Genomic DNA, 22,459 nt, shown 5'->3' on the forward strand with positions numbered 1-22,459 from the left:
CCCCCGGCCCTGGTCACTACCTCACTGTAACGTCAGTCAGCTGTAAAAGCTGCTGCTGTCAGAGGGAGACCCTTTATCAAAACATTTTGGATGCAAAGAAAGCTAAGCCATGGAGTAAATGGAGCACGTTTTTGGTGTATCTGTTTCTCTGCCTTCAGGAGCAGCAAAGACCAGTTCCCTCCAGGGCAGCTGGATGTGCGTCGGGGGACTGGGCGCGGGGACTGGGCCATGGCTCAGGTGTCCGCAGAGAGCGGTCCCCACCGAGAGCTGTGAGTCTGACTCAGAATTATTTCTCCTGAACGGTTAACTGGGGATTTAGTTGCAAATTTTAAGAGTTAGAAACACTTGAATATTTATTTACAGTTGAAAGTACATTTTATTCAGTGTTGAAGCCTGAGGTGTATCATACAACATAGAGCTAAGATTTATATATTCCTGTTTGACTGATGTATGCTCTTGATTTTAAAAATTTGAAGTGAATTTTTATCTATGAAAATTTTATTGGATAAAAACTGGATTGGAAATCAGAAGGAATTTCAGTGCAGTGAGCAGAACGAGATTAGCTGTCTTAAAACTGTGGGTGTAAGGTAGACTGAGGGAAGAAAATGGCAATTTTATTTTATTGTGAAGTCAGTGTATCCGTCCTAAATATGTGCTCATGTGTTTTATTAAAAAAAAAAAAACAACTGTGATGAGGCATGGTTATTTAAAATGCTGATTTAAATTTTAAAGCATTTTAGAATAACAGCAGACTCAAAGCTTGACTTTTCCAGAAGCGGGGGCCTGTCTGTGGACGTGGACCAAACCTTTCCTAACAACAGCCATGCGGGGCACAGTTGTGGCTTCGCAGGCCGTGCGGTCTCTGCAGGTCATCCCCCCGTCCGGGTAGCGAGAGAGGGGCCGCGGTCCGCAGGAAGCCGGCGGCAGGGTGTGGACGGAACCGCATGGTGGCCAAGGGGCAGCGCAGCCCCGATGGGCCCTGTGGCCGCGGGCTGCAGACCCTTGTTCTGTGGCCGTGTTTGTAAAATAAATGTGCCATGGTCTTTAAAGCACCTGGATTTTCTTAGGGAGTGAATCCAGTCCTTATGGAGACTGAACATTATAAATGGGAGGAGGGGTCCTTTAAGAAAACATCATGACTGTAAAGCCTAGGAAAGTGTTACTTAGGGTTAGAAATGAATTGCACTGGAAACCCCAAACAGCATGAAAACCTATGAAATACCTGTATTAACTAACACAGCTCGATGCTTTTCCCTCCATTTTTTCATCCCTCATTTGCAATATCCGTTTCTACACGGCAGATGCAAAGATCACTCTGACATGGTTAATTCAAGTCAATCTTACATCATCAGAAAGACTTTCCAGGATTAAAACTTAAATTGGCAATGTCCTGCAGACTTCGGGATGGTTACGGGTTTTCATAATTCACATGGTGTCCAGTTTACCGCCGTGGGGTTGGGCTGGGGCTTCCTCCAAACCTGGCTTCTGCCTCTCTGCCCTGCAAGCCTGAGTCTCCTCCTGACCCCACACGTCCTTGCCTGTGCCCGGGACGGATGCCTAGTTCAGGGCCACCTCTGGTCCTGTCCCTCGGGCCAGTTCTGAGTCAGCACAGGGAGAAGCGGGCCGTGGGGGGATCCTGGAACCTGCCCGGCGCCAGGCAGCCCGTCCATAACCAACCGCCTTGCACCAGAGCCGACTCAGGTTACCCCCCACTTGGGCGCCCCTCGCGGGCTCCCCCAAAGCCCCAGCGAAGGGCAGGCACGTTCAGACAGCGGCCTTACGTGGCCGTCCTGAGCAGCAGTTGCAGCCTTTTCCTCCTGCAAATTTCACAGAATATCCGACCACACGTTCACATTGCTCAGGCATCTCCCGGCCCTTGGCGGTGGCTGATGTTGCAAAGGTCCCTGAGGCTTGTTTTCCGAGCGGCCTAGCATAGGCACTTGCAGGTTTCCTCAGACACGGGGATCTCAGTTCCCAGCCCAGCCCTACGGGACCCGAACTCCTGGGACAAGGCTCTGGTGCGCTCCCTGCGCTGTTAACACGCTCACCTCCCAAGACGGCCTGGAAGCTCGACATGACTTTCAGAGCAAAATTCCCCCAGCCCGTCCCAGCAGTCTAGGCCCTCTTCTCACTTTCTGGGTCAGTAAAAAATATTTGGACCATCAGGGATGTATCTAATTCTGGGTGAGCACTCAAGTATTGTGATTAAAAAAACAGAAGATCCCTGGTTTGAACCAAAACAGACTCTTGGACGTGGGGCACATGCTTGGACTTACCGGTGGGTGTGGTGACGGCCGCGTGCAAGTTTATGCTGGTGCTTCAGCAGTTCATTTCTGTCCGTGATTTAAAATTTCAGGAAGACTTACCCCCCTTGAATGTAAAATGCACAGTTGCTTAAACAGGGATGGACAGAAAGGCATGCTTGGTATGTGGTGCTTCGCAGTAAACACTTTTGATTAAATGAACATGAGTTATTTGAGCATTAAATCTTTGTGATAACTGTACAAGGGCTGAAAATGAAAGGCAGTTTGTTAATTTTAATGCTAGAAATTGTCAGCTTTCATCAGTCCCCAGATCTCTGGCCTCCTAATTCTAGTCATCTCAATCATCTGAAAAAAAAAAAAAAAAAAGAAATTCCATGTCTTGTTTTAAAGAGCTGAGTCTAAATTAAACATTTATTCTGGGTGCTGAGCCATTCTGGATGGCATCCACGTGGCTGGTGATTTTTACTGTCAAAGACCTACCATGTTGTCCTTCCTATGACGGCCGTCCTGCGCACTCTGCAGACACTAACGTCCCTGCCTCACTGCGGTGCTGAGAGGCGCCCTCGGCTGTCGTCCGCTTTATAGATGCAGACACTGAGGTGCAGCAAGGCCGGGGTGAAGTGGCTTCCTGGGGCCTCTCAGCTGAAGAACAGTGCAGCCTGGACTGAGACCCGGGGTGTCTGGGTCCAGATTTTCTGTTCGCCGTACGCTCTGTCGATCAAATTCTCATGCACACGGACCTATTTCACAATTTAATGACGTGGACAAAAAAGAATCTTTGACCCTTGGTTGCTTAGACCATCCAATAACCATAACTCAAAATCTAAAATGTTTGTACAAGACCCCATCACTTTTCCTACCAGTCTGCTCTTGTAGATGGTGTGTGTGTCCAAGTTTTACTCTTAAAAACTGAGGCTGGTCCCTCCTGACCGTTCACGACCCACATCGTGGGGAAAGTCCCATTTCGCGAGGAGCACCAGCTCGGTCCTGCCTGGAGGACAGGGACAGGAGAACATGATTCGTACACTGATGAGCAGATTCAATGACCTCATGTGTAAACGTCTCTAAACATGGGCCTGTCTGGTGGTGGACGCCGGCGTGGGGCGCCGTTCTCAGTATTCACCCCCTTCTCTTCTCCTGGAATTGTGTTTTGATGGCGCGAGTCATTACAGGGCTATTTTTAAATGCCCCATCACTTTTAGATCGCTTCCCAGCCCGTACCTTGTGCGTGCTCCTTTAACTTGTGATCTTTTCTGGTACTTCCTGACCCAGCCCGCGTTTGTGTTTTCTCAGCATAAATCATCTCTAGCTGAGGGAAGCTGCTCATCAGTCAAGGTCTCATTGCATTTTCACTCCCCCAAGGTTCCTCCAATTTCCTGGGATTAGAGCTAGCATCGCCGGGGACCACATAGATAGTTCAATAAACTGCTTAAAACAACAATCCGGCCCTCCTCGCAGAGTCCGCTTCCTGGCCTTCGTTTCTGCGCAGTTACCCAATCAATACTGGTATCTCTGTAATTAGAGGCTTCCAGGTTGGGAGTTTGGGCCCCCCCGCCAGACCCCCTTATCTGCAGAAGCACGGCCCGACGCATTCACCTCAGCTGCCCTTGACTTCACAGCCACAGCCAGCAGCTTCACGGCTGCTTTTGTCCCCAGTCGGCTGCTCTGTCAGGTGCACTGTTTACAGGACCTTTGCTCCGCAGGCATGACCGTCCTTGACACGGTGACCCTTTGCTTTGCATTGCTTATCGTGGCTCCAAGCCGAATCCCCCTCAGCTTGTTGTAAAGCTTTCCTGGGTAAATAAATACATTCCCACTGAACTGACAGGGTGACTCTGGAAAACACCCTTCACAGTTCCAGCAGCTCCTGCTCTGAGTCCCCCCTCCTGGTGGTCCGGATCTGCAGGGAGAATGAACAACTCGGTCGCGCGTGGGGCCGCCTGCAAGCACAGGAGGACGTGGCATGACACGCGTCCCCAAGCACGACAGTGAACTGCCGTGATGTCTGGTGGACAGAGCCGCTCTGTACTTAGCTCTTGGCGACGAGGACATCTTCAGCCTGCAGAGTCCTTTAAGAAGCTGAGAAGTTCTGAGGCGAGTCTGCTCAGACACTGCCGCTCACTGAGGCTGGGACTTGGCTGCAAATTAGGCAGAATGGCTGTGAGATTTGACTAAATCTTACAAACGCCTTGACTCCATTTCTGTATAGCTGCCCAAGCGTCCAAAGGCAAGGTAAGTGGGAGAGAAGAAATTAAGGAGAAAATGGGGAAAATGAAACTAGAAAAGCAGCAAACGGAGTCATAAAAGGAAATGTGCAGTTTTAGTCAAGACTGTCGTGTGAGGAAACAAAGGCTTCAGAGGCAGCTCAGTAGCAGCACTGCTGACAGCTGCCCCGCCTTGACGGCCACTGCCACCCGCCACCAGCCACCGCTGTCACCATCAGCCACATACAACACCTCCCACCCACACTAACCGCCACCATTCACCACCAAACATCACCACTCGTCCCCCACCTCCACCTCCAACTGTAACCACCCACCACTGGCAGCTAGCAGCCATCACAGCCACCCACCACCCACCACCAGCCACTCACTGCCACCATCACCATCACTCCCCACCACCACCAATAAACAACCACCCACAGCCAACCACCGCTCGCTGCCACCGCTTACAGCCACAGCTCACAACCACTGTGACCCACGACCACCACGTGCTGCCTCCAGCCGCCATCGAGCATAGGAGTTGATGGAGAGGAGTGCTGGTGGCCAGGGAAGCGTCATGGCGCAGTAGAGAGACGAGGTCGGGCAGGCGAAGCATGGCCTGATTCTAACAACCTGAGGTCGGTCCTGGTGCCAACGAGGAGAATAGAGGCCAAGCCTGGAAGGTCGCGCCCAGGAGCTCACGAGGGGGATGTGATGGTCACATTAGAAACGGCTTAGTAGAAAATTGGAACCACAGTGGAACAATGCACATTGAAAACAGTCGTCTGCTTCTGCTATGATGCAGCCCAAGCCGTGGAGTCAGAGGTGTCTGGGAAGGAGCCCCGGGGCAGACTGCCCGGGGCAGACTGCCCGGAGCACAGGCGCTCGGCCCGCAGGCCAGGCGCCCTCGCAGAGTCGCCCCGCAAGCCAGGGCGCGTCGTGCTGAAACCAGGCCTCTCCACCACACAAGCTGCCTCAGCTTTGTTTTTCAACAGAAACTGCCTGTATTGAGCCAAGAGTTAGAACTTTCAGCTCCACTTCCAGCTTCAGCCACCTAAGAGCTGTTCAGAGAATTGTGCACAACAGTAAGGAGGGAAAAAAGGGGAAAAAAATTCAATAAAAGGTTATATAATTGGGTTTCTTATCTCCCAGTGCTGGAGCTATCCTCAGGAAATCTAGCGACCAGAAGACACCCAGCCTTGGTGGGGTTCGCCGGCATCCGAGCGGCTGGCGACTTTACAGCGTTATTGTGATGATGAGGATCATTGCCAGTTGTAGCAGGTACCTTTTAATTTGGTTGTCAAGGGAGACAGGGAGTGATAATTAAGGCTAAAAGACGGAGAATGGAAGCCTTATTAAAGGGTATGTTGAAGATGGGAATTTGATCTGAGAATTAGATTGTGATGAGCGTTTGCAATGCAGCTGTGGCACTGCTGAGTGACGGGGGGCTGAGCAGGCAATTACCGCGACAGGCGTCTCCCCTAATCTTTGCAGTCCCAAACTCGCAGTCACATCCATTTAAATTAATTTTTCTGAAGCCTGCGCATTTAGAGCCTCACTGAATTGGAAATTTGTTTGTTTATTGTCCACGGGAAATAATTTGAGGGGAGCAAATAGCAGTGAAGGCCATCATGCCTGTCTTGCTTGTCTTTTTAACTCGTAAAATTAATAATACGAGATTAATCTGAAGGCGGCTGGCATTATTATGATTATCGGGGGAAGGTCAAAGGGAGGCATGTAAAAGTCACAGCTGATTCATGAGTTCCTACATTCAGCAAAGGATTTGAAAAAAAATGAGGCCTGTGTTGTTTGGTGTTACAAGTGAGAAATCAGTCCTTGCATTGCTGAAACCGAAATTTTCGGGAACGGATTTTAAAATTTGGACATAGTTATTTAAAGACGTCTGTTCAGTAGAGATAGCAATAGTCCATTACCATGCATGCTGAAAACCTATTTTAAGAAGTACTTTACTGCGCAAAGATTAATTTACCACATCGTATTTTTTTTTCTCCCGGTAACACTAATATAAATAATTGTTGTACCTTAAATTGGCATTATATTTTGATAGCCTAGTTTTTAATACACAAAGAACTGTTCAGCGGAACTGTTCAGAGATGTGGAAACACAGGCGGAGAATAGGAGACCTCGGGAACAGCTCTCAATTTAAATCCCACTCACTGTTCCGATGGAGCGAGGTGGGTGAGGACGCTTCACCGCAGGAGTAAGGATGGGGCCCTGATTGTCTGCAAGTGTGTTTCAAATATCAGTAAATATTGTATGTGATTTGGACACGGCAAAATCTGAAAACGCAACCTAATTAGAAAGTGTTCCTTTGTCTCCCACCTGTCAGCCTGCTGACGTTTCCTCTTAGAAGATCAGATCAGGCAGGGCTTTGTGGCAGGGCCCAGTGGGTGCACGACCTTCACGTGCTCTCCTGGCGGTAGAGGATGTTAACACCGCCAGCCTGCAAGATAGATGGGGATAGACAGTCCGTGCGGCAAGTAGGATGGGACGTAATAGACGGAATTCATATCAAAAGGTGAAAATACCCAAAAAGCATAATTACACCTGTATTTAGGGGAGGACCTGGGGAGAATAAAGTAGCTGAGTCCTCAGTACAGAGGGATTCTATTTATAATGGCTCGTGTTGAACAGGGCAATTTAAATTCAGAAACAATTATGTAATTGGAGTATCTGCCACTGGAGACACAAAAGAAGATAAAAGGATGCTTTAGAGAGAGGAGGTTTTAATTTTGTATGGTGTCTTAATTATGTCCCTATATTTCTGTGATAAAGTACTTTGAATTACTTCTTTTAAATATCTATATTCATTTAAAATGGCTATATTTATTTTAAATATCTGTGTCTGGTATTATATGCCATGATTAACTTCTAATCACTGTCAGTGGATTCAATTTATCTTTCATGAAAGATTAGTTATTCTGAAAAAGTTTTGTGGTTGTCTTTTTGCTATGTTTAGTGTGATGATGAGTGACTTGTTAGTCCACTTTGCTTCGTTTCCTGTGTACAAAACTCGAGTGGCGGCACCTGCTGTACAGGTGGGTTGTGTTTCAGATTAATGGTGCACATTCAGGGATGAGCAGGGGTTAGGTAGCTCTCAGTGCTGTGCTGGCCCGGGACCCGTCTTCCCTCCAGGCTCCATTACCCTCGGCGGGTGGGGGTCAGCATACCGCCTGCATCACCTGCTCTCTCCAGCACCAGCCAGGTGCCCTGTAAACTACCCACCGGGGCAGAGCACGCCCTCTCGTCTCAGGACCACTGTCTGCCTTTACAGCTTGCTTTCTCTGCCAGCATCTGGGAACCTCCGTCTGTCTGGCTTGAACCGTGTTCTTGTATAGCCCCAGAGGTCGTATATCTGTCTGTTCAGGACACGAGTGTGCACGTGGTACCGGGGCTTAATTGATGGCTGCGTGTTAACCACTGGCCGGGCAGTTTGTGAAATCACTTGAAGGAAGATTGCTGAGACAGTAAAACGTGATGGAGAAGATTTGATGCTGGAAAGGTCAGAGTTTATGACGTCTTCTCATTGCACGTTTTTTCTCAAGCCCCTGGTCTGCGCATCTACAGAGGTCGGGAGCGCTGGACGGAGACTGAGGAGACAAGTGTGTTTTCCAGACTCCGCCAAGTGCCAGCCTGTGACCCTGGCGCAGTGGGTCACCCGTGTGCCTCCCCGCCTGTGACGTGTGCTAACCGTTGCTCCCTGCCCGCCCCACACTTTCTACTGTTCATCCAACACAGAGGTGTCAACAGCCATTCTGTGCCCAGGAAATACGGAAAAAATGACCAGCAGGACAGAAACATTTCCCAGTGTCATGAAACTTAAAATCTGGAGGGAAAAAAGAGCTATAAGAAAGGGTGAATGGAGACCCTTTTCCTGGTTGAGAATATTTACCTTTATGCATATTTAATTCACCTCTCTTCCAAAAGCTAAACTGTAAGCATCCAACAGATATTTTAGTGATAAACTTAATAAGCAAACTCTGCGTATTAGGTGGAAGAAAATATAAATAAAATCAGTCCAGAGAATGTTGAAAAAGAACAATAAGAATGGTTTGCTATGTATAAAACATGAAAACATGTGATTATAATACAGTAATCAAGGGGGTGCTCTGTTGCTGTAGGAATTAAAAACGAGGAAAAAACAAAAATTAAAATTAAAAAAGGATGTTCGAGAAATAGAATCAGAGAGGGAGGACTTTTCAAAAAATGATGTTGAAATAACTGGATCGTATTTATTAAAATTTATAATAAAAAATAGATGTAAACAGGCACACGTATATATGGACATTTATGAAGAAACGAACGAAAAGTGATGGAAAACAAACACATAACGATGTTTCAGAAAGGAACCTCTGATGCTTCGTGGGAACCACACGACTGTACATGTTATACTCAGTTTCGTCAGAACTGCAAACATAGGGGAGTTGACAGTAATTTAAGTTTCAAATTAGATTTTAAAACATGAAAGTGTACAGCAACAAACAAGTTCGAACAAAATAAATGAAATATTGTTGGAAACAGCTGCCCCCAGACTACCCTTGAATGGCATTTATGTTTTTCCGGAGCATTCAGAAGTGGGGTGTAATTACATATGTATGTGTGTGCAAACTTTTGTCACAATTAGATTTCTGCAGCTTTTGACTCATCTCTCTCATTGTTAACTCCAATATATCTCACACGATATTGAAAAAAATCACATTTGAAATTCAAATAAATGAGTGGATACTATAATGAGTCTGTCCAGCAGACATTAGGCTCACCTAATTAATTTGCTCAACAACTTGCAAAAATTGAACAAGAGAACATTGAGAGAAATGGTTAGGCTCTTCGGTAGTGGATGCTGGAAGAGTCCACACATGTTACTGCCATCGGCACAGAGAGAGAAGGGGTATTCTAAACTCAAGGCCAGGGCAAGTCAGTATTTCGCCTTGAAATTGATCCAAATGACACAAATTCATAGGTTCACCCAATATGGTTAAAAATGAACAAAGTCCTGTTCAGCTGTGAAGGGTTAACGATGCAGGTGGGGGAACATCAGCCGTGAGGCCCAGTTAATGAGAGCGGTCTCTCCGTGAGACGGGCCTGTGCGAAGGTGGCTCAGGGAACGTGGGGAGATCGACTTCACACCACAGCAGGGCCCGAGGAGACAGGCCACAGACGTGCAATTCTGGGCTCAGGGCGGTCGTGTGCACCTTGATGAAACTGGGGAAATCTCGAGACTATGTTTATGTGCATGTCTAGTTTGTGTTTAAATAAGACCTACTAAGTGGCCGAATCCCGATCTCCTTCTGCACGGGAGTTGGCGCTCCTATCCGCGGAGAGCAGAGAACATGTCCCATTACGACCTGAAGCCTCCCAGGAGATGAGGACAGGGAGCCTGCGTGACACCTGAAGCTTATCTGTGTGTCTTCGTGCTCAGGATGATTCGCACTAGGCTGTTGCTTAATCACCTCCCGTTGGGGAGGTTCTTCCTCACCTACAGAAATTATAAAGCTTCTGGGAAATTCTTAGTAAGTCATCTGATAGAAATGGAAAACGTATTCACTGGCATACGTCTGAGTTTGTCCCCTAAGTCTAGACAGTAGGGGCGTCGTAAACCCGGGCTTTGCAGGCAAGGCAAGTGGATCAGATCCTGGCCTTCGCATCTGGATGGCCCCGGACAGTGAATTCAACTGCCCTGAGCCTTAGTGCAGGGCAGGGCACCAGACATTGTGCTTCCGAGCCAAAGACGCAAAGCCCATTCTCAACTCTCCTTATTACAGTGAAAAGGAAACAGGGGTTCATGCGTCTATGTGAGAGCTATAAAATTTGTACATAGGGCATAATCTAGCTTACTCATTTTCAAAATCGAACGACAATAAATACGTAGAGGATAACAGAATTTTTCAGTATCATTTAATCACTTAATTAAAATTTGTGTATATTTGTTCAAACGTTTGATCATCTTCAGTAGCACCTGTTAATTAAACTATTAAAACATTTTTTCACCTACTGAAATGATTAAACTTTGTGCTTTTTCATGATTCCGTCAGAAAACCTCAACAGGTTTTATTCTCTGGCAGCAGTTCTGTAAACGAGCTCAGGCGCGGCCGTCGGCTCCCTGTCTTATGGGGAGAAATTCTGTCTTCTTTGTGCTCTTTACATCCTGTGCATAGCGCTCCTTTTTTATTTAAGACAACAGTACAGACATTCTGTCACGATCTCTAAGGAACAAATGAACTTTCAGGCTGTGGCCTTGCACTTACTTTGTGTATCGGCATGAACCTACCTCCCTGTCATCTGTCTTCTGTCTTTCTGTCTAGTGTTTTCATTCAAAACTCAAGATATAGAAAGGTTTGGTCTGGTTTGGTCTGGTTTGGTCTGGTTGAAAGAGTGGATCTTCAGCTGAGTTTGTGTAGAAAAAAAAGCCAGTCCCCTGTGAAAAGTAAATGAGAATATTGATTGCCACGTGAAGTAAGGTATATTCGTAAATAATGGTTTTTGAAAAATGACCATAAGGCTAAATTTGTTTTCTGTTATGCCCATAAGTTTATGTGCCATGGGATTTAATGTGCTCATCGGACATTGGGAGTAGGTGGAGCTCAGGTCCCCAGACGGTCTGGGTGACCTTCCCTGCCCCCCTCTCAGGGGCTGCTCCACTGCAGGGGCAGGTGGACGGGTTTGCACCCTTGGAATCAAGGCCCAGCGTGAACGTTCGTCCCTGCCTGTCAGCCACCACCCCTTCCAGTCTCAAGGCAGCAATGACAACGCTGACCTTTCCAGACAGAACACAGTAGAAGGACAGGAGCAGAGGCCTCGGAGGCAGAACTTCAGGGGTCACACCTTCCAGGGAGCTGCGGTGGCGTCTCTGGTCCCCAGCGGCTGAAGCTGGTCTCCCGCTGTGGTCAGCGCCTGTGGTGAAGACGGCTGCCGTGGGGCCGAGCAGAACTGCCCTGCAGGCTTCTGAGCTGAAGAATGTTGGAGCACCTTGTGTGTTTCGTTTGTTTTCCTTTGTGAGCGGCTGGTGCAAATCATGCTCTTAATCCTCGACGGATTTAGTGTTTCCGTTCAGCTGCGCCTTCCGTAAGGCGCCGGAGAAGCAGCGTGCAGCTGTAAACTCTGTTCTCCTTCCTTCTCGAGCAGGGAGACACGTTTATCACTTCCCAGAGGTGTGAATTTAGTATTATTTTATTTTAATATTATTTATATATGCGTTTATTACACACATATATAATTTTTATTATTTCCTAAATTTAAAGAAATGGTACCAAGGTCTATGCATTCACAGCTAAAATGAGGTTGGAATCGACCCCTGTTCATAGTTTTGTATCTGGCCACCCGGGAAGACCTTGTGAAACTTCTCGTTTTAACTTGTGGCCCAAAAGCTCGTCCTAAGTGTAAGGGACGGCGTGGGGGGCATTTTCTCTGTCACGTTCTCTTGTTCAATAACTTTCTGAAGTTGAGGACTTTTATCAACAAACAGATGTAAGCTTGACACCGAGTACCAGGTGCGGCCCAGCCGTGTGTGTATCACGTTTGTAGGGCTGATCTGCGTCTGCCTGTCTTCCAGGCGCTCACGTCCAGCTGGGGGCGCACGTGTGTAGACGTGGTCCCTGGGGAGCGGCTGCAGACCCCTTTCATACTTGTCCGTGGGGTTTGTCGCCTCTCTGTTTCTGTCCTCTCATCTCAGAGGCGGGAGGGACCACGCTGACACCGTCCGTGGCTTTCCCGGCTGCTCTGCCGTAACCTCCCACGTGAGGGCACGGTGGGGACAGGCGCGTCCAGGTGAGAAGTGTTCTCAGCGTCCCTGACGTCCGAGCAGGTGCTGCCGCGCAAGCCCGCGTCTGTGCCGTCGACATGGGGACGCTCCAGATCGAGGCGGTTTACACATCTGTGTCTAGACATAAACCCAGACCAGTGAGGGAGACGGGCTGGGGTGGGGGCCGACTGGAGGCAGTCTGGATTGGTACGAAGTGTGCTTGTTTTGTTTTTAAAATTACTACTGTACAAAAAATGGCGGGGGCCTGAAGTCGGGTGACACTCATTTAGTTTCGACTTGCTCTTCTGTCTGAGCTCTGGTTTTGCTTGGTTTTCTTGGCTGCTCAGATCGTGACCTCCGTCTGCACGTCCGAGCTGCCCTCCCCTCACCCAGGCGGCCCCCGTGATTTCCTTCTCATCAGTGCTGGTCTTTGTTATGTCCCGGCTCAAGTGTTGTAGCGAGTAACAGGTTTTATCAGTGGCATTCACAATTAGAATTCTTTCCTTGTGTGTGTGCGGCCAGGTAGACCCAGGGTGACTTGTTGTGATGGCCTGAAGTGTTCTGCCTTCATTCAGAATGATACTGAGTCTTCGGACAGCTGCTCTGTCTTTGCCCCACGATCCGGTGTCAGGACAGTTTTTGCGGCTGGACGCCGAATGGAGTGTGTGCCGGATACAACTCCCCCAGCAGCGAAGGGAAGCGTTCTCAGTCATACCCTCTGCCGATATTGGAAGCCGTCAACCCTGTCAGTACATCTTAGGGCCAGTCCTTTCCAATAGTGCTCCGTGCCACCCGGCCTCCTCTGTCACTCCATGTTCCTAATATCTTGAAAATCTTAAATTAGTGGCTCTATCACCAAATTAAAAAAAAAAAAAGCCAACCAATACTTTGTTGATCTGTAATGTCTTTATTTCATGGTATAATGTGATGAATCACATCTCTTGGAAAGGAACTTGAATTTCTGCAGAAGCAGAGCTGAGAGACCTTGAGGTGGGAATTTTGTCAAATTACAGATACTTATCTCTCTAAGGTTTGATCCCTGAACTTCTTCAATAGCAAGAAACCCTGTCTTAATTCAGGTGCTATGGAGGCCAAGAAAAGTGCCTCCCGGAACGAAGCTCGTCCAATTATCTACTGTCCTCATTGTCCTGCTGGCCATTGTGACATGCGACTGTCCAGTTCCATGGTTGCTAATTGACTTCAACTCGTTTCAGAATTACAATTATTTTGACAATGATACTTCAACTTACAATAATTGAATGTTGAGGTCAAGTGAATAATATCTTAAAGTCCTTCTAATTGAGGATTATTGCACAAAATAATTCACCCGGGCACTCTGAACCTGGGGACACTAAAACTAGTCAGTTTTACAGGAAATGGGGTCCTGGAAAAGTAATTATGATGAACATGTGTCTTTGTGATTTGTTGTGCTCTGACTCCGCCTCTGCCCTGAGCTTCTGTCAGGGTGGCTTTGCTTTTGTTTGCTTTACAAGTAAACGTAAGTGTTTGTCTTGAGCTGGCGTTTGAATGCCAGCCAGGAGGCACCGACTTTATACTTAACACAACGGGAGTCAGGGCAGCGCATGCACTGTGTTTAAGCCGGCTAAATGTAACGTCCCCACCCGCTTGCCTGGGTACACGTGTGAGGAACTTGTTACCGAGACACATGGGATGTTCAAAAAAGCTTTTCACTGGGAACTGTCTAAACCCATCCACTTCCTCTGTGGATTGTTCGTTTTATTCCCTCTACTACCACGTTGCTTTAAAGGAATGACTGAAGTTGGAAAGTAATGCCCACTGAACACCAGGAATATACAGCGGCTGTGGTCAGGCAGGCATTTCGTAGTCGGGACCATGGGTGTTGGTTAGAGCAGCGACGTGAGCTTCCTCCGTGTCTCCCCCTTTTTCCCATTTTTGTTTGTTTCCCTGTTTCTGTTCCTTCTCTCGCATCAGTCCTTGGCCCTGCACCAGCCCCTTTGCTTCAGATCATGCTTTTTTCTGCTCAGCATTCACTCTGATTTGATGTATTTGTTCTGAAGGCAAATTACCAGAATGTCTCTCTCAGAACTGACCTACTTTGGAGCTCGTATCATTCAACACGAGGTAACCGTTGGAGTGACTTGGCATAAAAAGACTAGTAATTTGCAGAGAGTAACGTTTATGGTGGTTTTAGCTGATTATAATGTGGAGCGTTATTTAATAATTACTCTTTGATTATAGCAATTTCCCTTTAGGAAAAAATCAGAAATGACGAGGATTCATACTTTTGGCCAAGATGGAGTGACAGGGACCAGATTTATGCTCTGACCTAAAACAGTAAATGTATAAAACCAGGAAAAACACATGAGTGTGTGTGAGCATGTGAGTGTGTGTGTGTGTTTTCTCAAGATACTAGACATTAGGCGATAAAGGAGAATAATGCCTAAGAGACAGGAAACAAACGAAAGAGCCCTATGATTTCCCAAGATTACAACCTTCAGATAATTTTCTGGCAGGGGCCCAGGCAGCGGGGTTTCAGGCAGAGACCAGCAGAGTCCCTGTGAGGAGCTGACGCTGAGATTTGGGGAAAACAGAGCAGCCAGGTTTCACAGGGCGGAGCACTGGAGAGGGAGGTACATGGAGGATCCTGTGGACACCTGCAGAAGGCCCTCGTTACGTCTGAGTGTTTAATAGCGTGCTGACCACCATGCACATTTGAGGAAAGTGCCTAAGACCGTGAAAGGACCATCGGAGACAACTGGAATGTTGCCAGTGACACCGGGGGGACTGGACGCCCTGTAATTCCCGGGGCGTTGGGTAGGGTAACGAGGGCAAGTCTTGCATCCACTGTAGGGAATGATCAGACTACACTAAAAGTGTATCCTCTGGTCTTGCCTAAAAGCTGTTAAAGCAAAATTCAGAGGAATCGACCCATTTCCGAGTAACTTTACCATGTCCTGGAACAAAGCACAAGAGCATCTGTAAGAAAACAAAACTGTTCGGCAGCCAACAAGAGAGACACCCACAGTGTTTGGCAACTGCCATGAAAACTAACTAGGCACAAAAAAAACCAAGTAAGGACCATGATTAGGACAAAAATCAATCGGCCAAAACCGAACCGGAACAGACACGGGAGTAAAATTAATGAAGACGTTGAAGCAAATATTCTAACTGTGTTTCATGAATTTGAAAGAAACATGGAAGACAAGAGGAAAATGACTCAAACTGAACAAAAATAAGTCAAAATGGAAAAAAAATTTCATTTAAACCTGAAACTATAAAATTTCAAGACAATAACTCTTAGAGACTTTTAATATGATCTCAAAAGCATGGATGGCCCATGAATTTTTTTTAATCTGTAAATGATACATCATCACACTTAAGAAGTTTCCTTTGGAAAAGGAAACTGTTAGGAGAATAAAAACACAAGAGCTGAAAGTATCTTTGCAAAGAGCAGACCTGGTAGAGGGTTTGCTTCTAGGACGCATAAAGAACTCTCAAGCCTCAATAAAAAAACAGATAGTGCAGCCTATACGTATGCAGAAGATGTTACCAGAAACTTCATCCACGACAGAGATGTCAGACACACATGAAAAAAGGCTCAAACTGATCAGTCATTCAGAAAATGCAAACTAAAACCATAAGGCCCACGCCTGCCGGAACGGCGACAGCCTCCACACGGCTGCCCAGGGCAGGTGTCGGTGCGGCTGTGGAGGAGCCGGTGCCCCCGTGCCTTGCTGGTGGCACTGCGGGGCTGCCCAGCCACTCTGAGAAATGGTTCGGCAATGTCTTCCAAGTTCAGATGTGCACTTACCACATGATCTCACTGTAGGTCCTTGCGATGAACGCGGAGCCCACAGAAGCTTTGTCCTGCCCCTGCAGGGACCCCGAGTGAAAGAAGCCAGAAGGAAAGAGTGCACGCTCCACGTTCCCGTTTGTGCAGACCTGGCCGAGGGAACCTGCCACGGTGACAGCAGACAGCGACCGCCTGGGTGCGCCGGGAGTGGAGTAGCGGGTGGGTCTCATAAGACCCCAGGGGAGGCCGGGGGTCTGTGGCCTGCAGTCTCTGGGCGGACGTGTGCTCAGAGGTCGCACGGAGGACAGACTGCACACCTTAATGCATGAGCTTATTGAATGCAAACTGCGCCTCAGGAAACCTGCATGACTTAGCCATGTAGATGGAAGGTAGGGATTCCGGCAATGCGCACTTGCCCCGAACCAGGCCGAGGGGCTTGGACTTCCCGATCTGTTAATTGCACCATCAGAGACAGGTGTTTGAAAGGTCTCCAGAAATGTTGCCTTTTGAGGCATTTTGTCCTTCCCCAGCCATAGGCCCATTCTGTGGCCCTTTATTCACCCTAAGGGTTGGTTATCTTTAAATCGTGACCTAAAAAGGCTTACTTCATACCGGCATCGTCCTCCACCATCTGCAGACCCCAAATCCACTGGCCTGTATCATCCCCCAGGAGCTCCACTGCGTGGGGCACAAGGCATTTAATGGGGCTGAGGAGATGGGGAATCCATTTCTTCTTTCACCCCATTGAAAAGCCATCTCTAAACAGCAGTGCTCGGCCACCACTTGACAAATCAGTATAAAGGGGGGCTGATGACATTTCTAGATGACAGATGATTTTTTTTAAAAGCTCTAAATTATCCTTTAATCGGAATCAAGTCAAGGAGACTGAATGTCCAGGCGGCCACGCTGAGACGTCTGGAACTGGCGAGGAGGCGTCCTCAGACTCCAGTGAGAAAAATCAGCTCGCTTTCCCCGCGGTGAGAAAGTGGGTCACATCTGATTACGTGCGATTCGGGGGGTGACTTTGAATGATGGAAATGGCCTGTTTAAATGTCCCATAGCTGCTCCTTGGGCTGGAATTCATGGGAGAAGTCATGGCGAGGACTCGGTCTGCCCTACTCGGGGCCGCATGCCCGGGCCCCTGCGCTCTCTGCGGACGGCCTTCCTGGGGAGGCTGTCTTGTAGGTAAGAGCACCAGGAAGGTGTCCCCGTGTCTGCAGCAGACAGACTGAGAGGCTGTGTAACTGGTGGCTGAGAAAGACTAGTAAGACGGAAGCGGAGATAAATAGATGTAAGAGGATGCAACCTAAACTGAATTTGGTGATTTACTTGATTTGGAAGTTGAGCATTACAAGTGGAAAGTGACAGCTTGGACCGTAAATGCATATTCAGGTTGAAGTGATCTCAGGGCAGCCAAGAGAAGGCTTTGCAGAGACGAACTCTTTTGTGGATCTGGAGTGTGGAAGCCGGGGGCTGGAGCCCGACGCTGGTGAATCTCCCAGCAGTTCCAACGCGCTGTTACGACTAAGGCGCTGATTTAGTAGGAAGGCCAACCTAGCTGCAGAAACTGCAGCTGTGACCTACACGAGGGCTTCCGCGTCACAGAGGGTGTCCCTCTGCTCGTCTGTCTGTTGAAACAGACCCCCCAGTGTGAAGGGGTTTGGAGAGTGGTCACTGGGGTTCTGAGAGTGGGACCCTGCAGTGGAGCTCATGCCCCTATAAAAAGAGGAAGAGACAGGGTGTGTGTGTGTGTGTGTGTGTGTGTGTGTGTGCGCGCACGCGCGTACGATGTGGACACACACCTAGAAGAGCTCTCACCAAGAACCCAACACGTAGGCACCCTGGTCTTAGACTTCCAGCCTCCAGAACTGAGAGAGACAGTTCTGCCACTCAGCCCCCGGCGTGCAGTGTTCTGTGACAGCAGCCTGAACTGACTGAAACAAGGCTCTTCTGTGCTGAGCCTTACTCAGAGTGGGCACTGTGACTCATTTTTCCGGTGGTTAGAAATGAAAGGTGTAACAATTTGCCCCATATGTGTAGACTTCAGCAGTGCAGAAATGTGCAGGAGGTTGCAAAAGCTTTTATTTTAAAGGAGTTTATTCCTCATTCTCTGGAACACACGTTTATTGCCAAGGCATCTAAGAAACCTGGTGCCTTTAGCCTCCTGGGTAATTTCAGCTTGATGTTCCCAACATGGGAGACTGCCAGTGTGCCCTGTGGACTCGCAGAGTCACTGAAGTCCCTTTGGAGTTAATTGTGACAGAGCCAGAGATCAGATGTAACACCTTAGGGTTCCACGCTTACTGGAAAAAGCAAAACAAAACAAAACAAAACACAAGTACTGGCAGGATAAACAGTTGCTCACCAGATGTCAGGGCTTCCAGTAAATAAAGTAAAATTGGAACATCACATGCAAGTGAAATAACGAATTGATTAATCTGTTTTATGAAATAGGCCAAGCTGGTTAGTTGAACGTGGGTCCAATAAAAGCCACAGATCTGCATTTTCAGGACATTTTTGGTGACACTGATCTTTGCAGTTTCCCCAGGACTGTTTTATAGTTTTTGTTTATTTTTATTTTAGAAGGAAACAGGTTTTCACTTTGTTCGCTTTCAAATGATTCTTGTTCTGCAGATCAGTAAGATAAACAGCACAGCTCTTCCACTTACGGAGATTGTTATTCAAAGGCTCTGACACGGGGAGTAGCCAGGGGCGGGTTAAGGGGTCTGCTGGGTCTCAGATGAGAAAGACCCAAGACCAAATTCCACTCGCCGTCCGAAGCCCGTACCCCGACGTTCTGACCGTGTGCGTACGTTCTGGCGGCTGTGGTCTCTCCCGGCATTCAGTTTACTTTCAAGTCTGTGTGCGACAATACTTGGAGTGCTGAGTATGTCTCTTTAATGACTGCGTATTTTGTATTTTGGATATGTCATGTCCTTAGGTGGCTGTAAACTATTGTGGGTTTGATATACAGCAACCCAGGTAAACGACTCAGATGAGAAGACCGGATGTTAACGGTGTTACCGCAGCCGCCCTCCCCAAATTAGCCCATCCCCCGTCAGTTCCGTGGGCTTTACGCTGCGATGTGCCTTCGGTCTGGACACTGGACAAACGACCGTTTCTGCAGCCTGGCCTCTGTCAGGCTGATGCCTTGAGGTGTGCAGATCAGGCGGGGCTCTCATGTTCGCCCACCTGCGCTGGTGTATCGCTGTGTTCGGCCCCCGTGCCTGCCCCCTCCCACTGGTCGTAAACGTGCTCACCTCCTCTTTGATGATGAAACACAACCCGTGACTTAAGTATTTCCTTTTAAGTCAGAAAGCCCATTTTAACTGGCGTGTCTCTCACCACTACTTCCATTAAATAGAAATTAAACTACTTTTCAAGGATAATGCAACCCCCTTCAACAAATATTTACTTATCAAGGTTTTTCTAAAGGATGTACATTCGGGGCCCTTTTGGGAAGAAGAGATGGATTTGCATATCGCAAAAGATCAATTACTTCCAGGTCTTTGGGTCATTTTCTGCGTTTTAGAATTGATAATTTTGTATAACAGTTCAGGCTTACTTGGTGGTGGGTACCACTGATTACAGACTCCACTGAGTCAGCTGAACCAGAATTCTACCTCTCTCAGCAATGTGAGTTGTCAGAGTAATCTGGAATCTCCTAAAATGCCATCTCTATTAGCAGTTTTAGCCTAAACTCTCTTCTTCCCTCCTAAGATTGCACGCTCATGGGATCCATTCCTAAAACAGACCTCAGGAATTCACCGATATGAATTCAAAACATTTTGCACTTTTTTGTGTGTACCAGCATCGACGGAGCAGGGTTGGTAGAAGCCATAGAAAGGGTTTTAGGGTATGTCAATCACTCTTCCGAGGTCTGTGGGTGTGAGAAGGAACAGAGCAGTCAGGGGGCAGCTGGAATGCAACGTGGGCGCCAAGGGTTGGTGATTTTATTTGGTTTTGATTTTTGTCAGTTTGTCCTAATACTAAAGGGAAGGGTTGTTTACGGAGGGGGAGGATGAAACGGAAGGAGTCAGGTATAAAGGCATTGTGACGGGAGGGGTCCAGGGAAACGTGCCGATGTTTCACTGAGACACAGGAGGAGGAGAGGGAAGGGCGGGGCTGGCTGTGGACGCTGGCCGCGTTGGCCGCTCAGACGCATCTGTGCCCACTTGCTAACGAGCAGTGTTTATCCCGTCCTGCTCTCGGACAGGACCTTCAGCTGGTGTTGGGGATGCGGTGGTGAAAACAATGAGACACTTGTATTTTTAGAGTTTACATGGTATGTTTGTTTAAAACTCTCAGATTAACGGGGGTAGAGAGGAAGACACTTGGGTCGTCTTGGTGAAATTTTTCATGAGTCAGGATCAGCGTCCAAAAGAAAGATAGACATGAGAAATGGAAGCTGTTTTATTTGCTTGTTGGTGGGCTTTTTGCAAAGGGGGGAGGAATAACCTGATAGTAAACGGTTGTATCAGGGGTGATTCTAACTCCACTCGCAGTCCTTGACTTACGTGAAGTGTGAAGGAACACGTGGGGCCGGTAGTCAGGGCTTTGGAGAGAACACAGACGGCGTGGGCAGTGAGGGGAGGGTGGGGGGAGCTCAGAGGGACTGGAACAGTAGAGCTGGTGAACGATTAGGAGGTGGTTCTATGTCATCTCCCCGTGGGTTGCAGCCCCTTTGGGAAGACCAGCCTGCAGACACAGAGATTCATTGTGCAGAGATCAACTTTGGGCATAATGAGTTTGTGCTGTAGTCACACCAGTTTCTTTGTATTAATCTCTCAGATTCAGGGAAGGATGAAGTGTTCCCAGAGGATGTTACAGCTGGAAGGTGTCTTGGATAACCACAGACAGACACACGCACACTGACTGACGTCGGCATTTATAACCAGAGCCCTGTCAGCTAACTGTTACCCTTGTGTAAGTAGCAGGAGCGTGTTGCTTAGGAACACGGGGATAAATAACCACAGACACTCCCCCAGAATGAAGGCACTTCCCTCACAAAGGAAAATAATCGTGTGTGTGCTGGGAGGAGGTGGAGACGTGTAAGAATGGAGTGGAGAAGGTAACTCCTTTTTTTCTTCATAAGACCCTGATTAAAGTCTCTTCAAGAAAGAAATAGTGAGTGTGCTGTGTGTGCAGAATGTGTACAGCGGGCAGGTTTGGCGAGTGGAGGACAAGCCGCGTGTGCACTGGAAGGCAGTAGCTGGTGACGTGACAGCAAATGTGGCCGTCGGTTCCTGACCTCGGAGGAAGGGACCCCGAGGACAGAGATTGCTCCTCTTCCACTTACACGGGAGCAGCTGGTACCAGACCCTTTTCTCATCAAAACAGCCTGGATAACTGTATAAAATGCACCGAGGCCCCGGCTCCTCGAGGTCCTTGGAAAGCAGGCCTGCAGCTGGGACTCAAGGACGGAAGGCCCTGGAGAGAAGGAAATTGAAAATACAGAGCCTGGCATGCCGGTGGAATTTCCTCTCTCTGCATTTACTAGATTCTGGGCTGCTGAGCTGTGGACGCCTAAGGAAGGAAAAGGGAAGTCACCGCCAAGAAGCGGAAGCCTAACCAGGGAGGAGAGAGGGCCTGGCGAGAGCCAGTGGTTCCCATGGGCTCCCTGAAGGGCCGCACACAGAGCCATCTCCACCTCTGCGTGCGCGAGGCGAGCTGTGGCCTGGAGGGGACAGCACTGATCAGAGCGTCTGCTACTCTGTAGCAGTAAAACCTGCTGGACATCCCGGGAGCAGACCTACAGGTAATAATCCAATTGAGGTGTTTAATAGCATATTTGAAAGTGCAAAAGAGAGAATTAGTAAACTGGAATGCAGGTCAGGGGAAAATACACAGAACAGAAAACAAGGAGAAAAGAATGGGAAATACAGAAAAGGGGTTACAAGCTCCCCATGGGCCTTGGGGATGGTGTAGCACGCACGTTATTTGATCCCCAGAATGATACAGACGGGGAGAGACAGAGACAGACGGAGACAGAAGCAGCCTGTGAAGAAAGGCTTTTCAACATTTTTCCAAATCTGGCAAAAGGTATTAATTCACAGATTCAAGAAATCACAAATTCCATCTCAAGCCAAACAAAATAGGATGCTAATGACACCTTGAGGCACAATGGTTAAATTCTACAAAACAAAAAGAGGGAAAAAAAAAATCTTAGTATCTTGCAGAGATAGTACCTGTAAAGTCATCCAGAGCTGTAATCAGGGATTACTTTAAAGGGACTAAAGCAGAAATAATGGGAGGCTAAAGATGGCGGACTGGTTTCTTTAAACTGAAAATAACAACAAACAAGCTATGAAGATAGAATTCCATACTCAGTGGAAATAGACTTTAAAAAATGAAGACCAAGTAAAGATGTTTTCAGGCAAAGAAAATCTGGACCAACTGACGTAAGTTCTTTGGCTGAAACGAGGCGGTTCCAGAACCTTGGCAACGCAGGGGGACGAGA

Source organism: Camelus dromedarius, chromosome 26 (assembly GCF_036321535.1).
Source record: "Camelus dromedarius isolate mCamDro1 chromosome 26, mCamDro1.pat, whole genome shotgun sequence".
In the NCBI taxonomy this organism is placed as follows: domain Eukaryota; kingdom Metazoa; phylum Chordata; class Mammalia; order Artiodactyla; family Camelidae; genus Camelus; species Camelus dromedarius.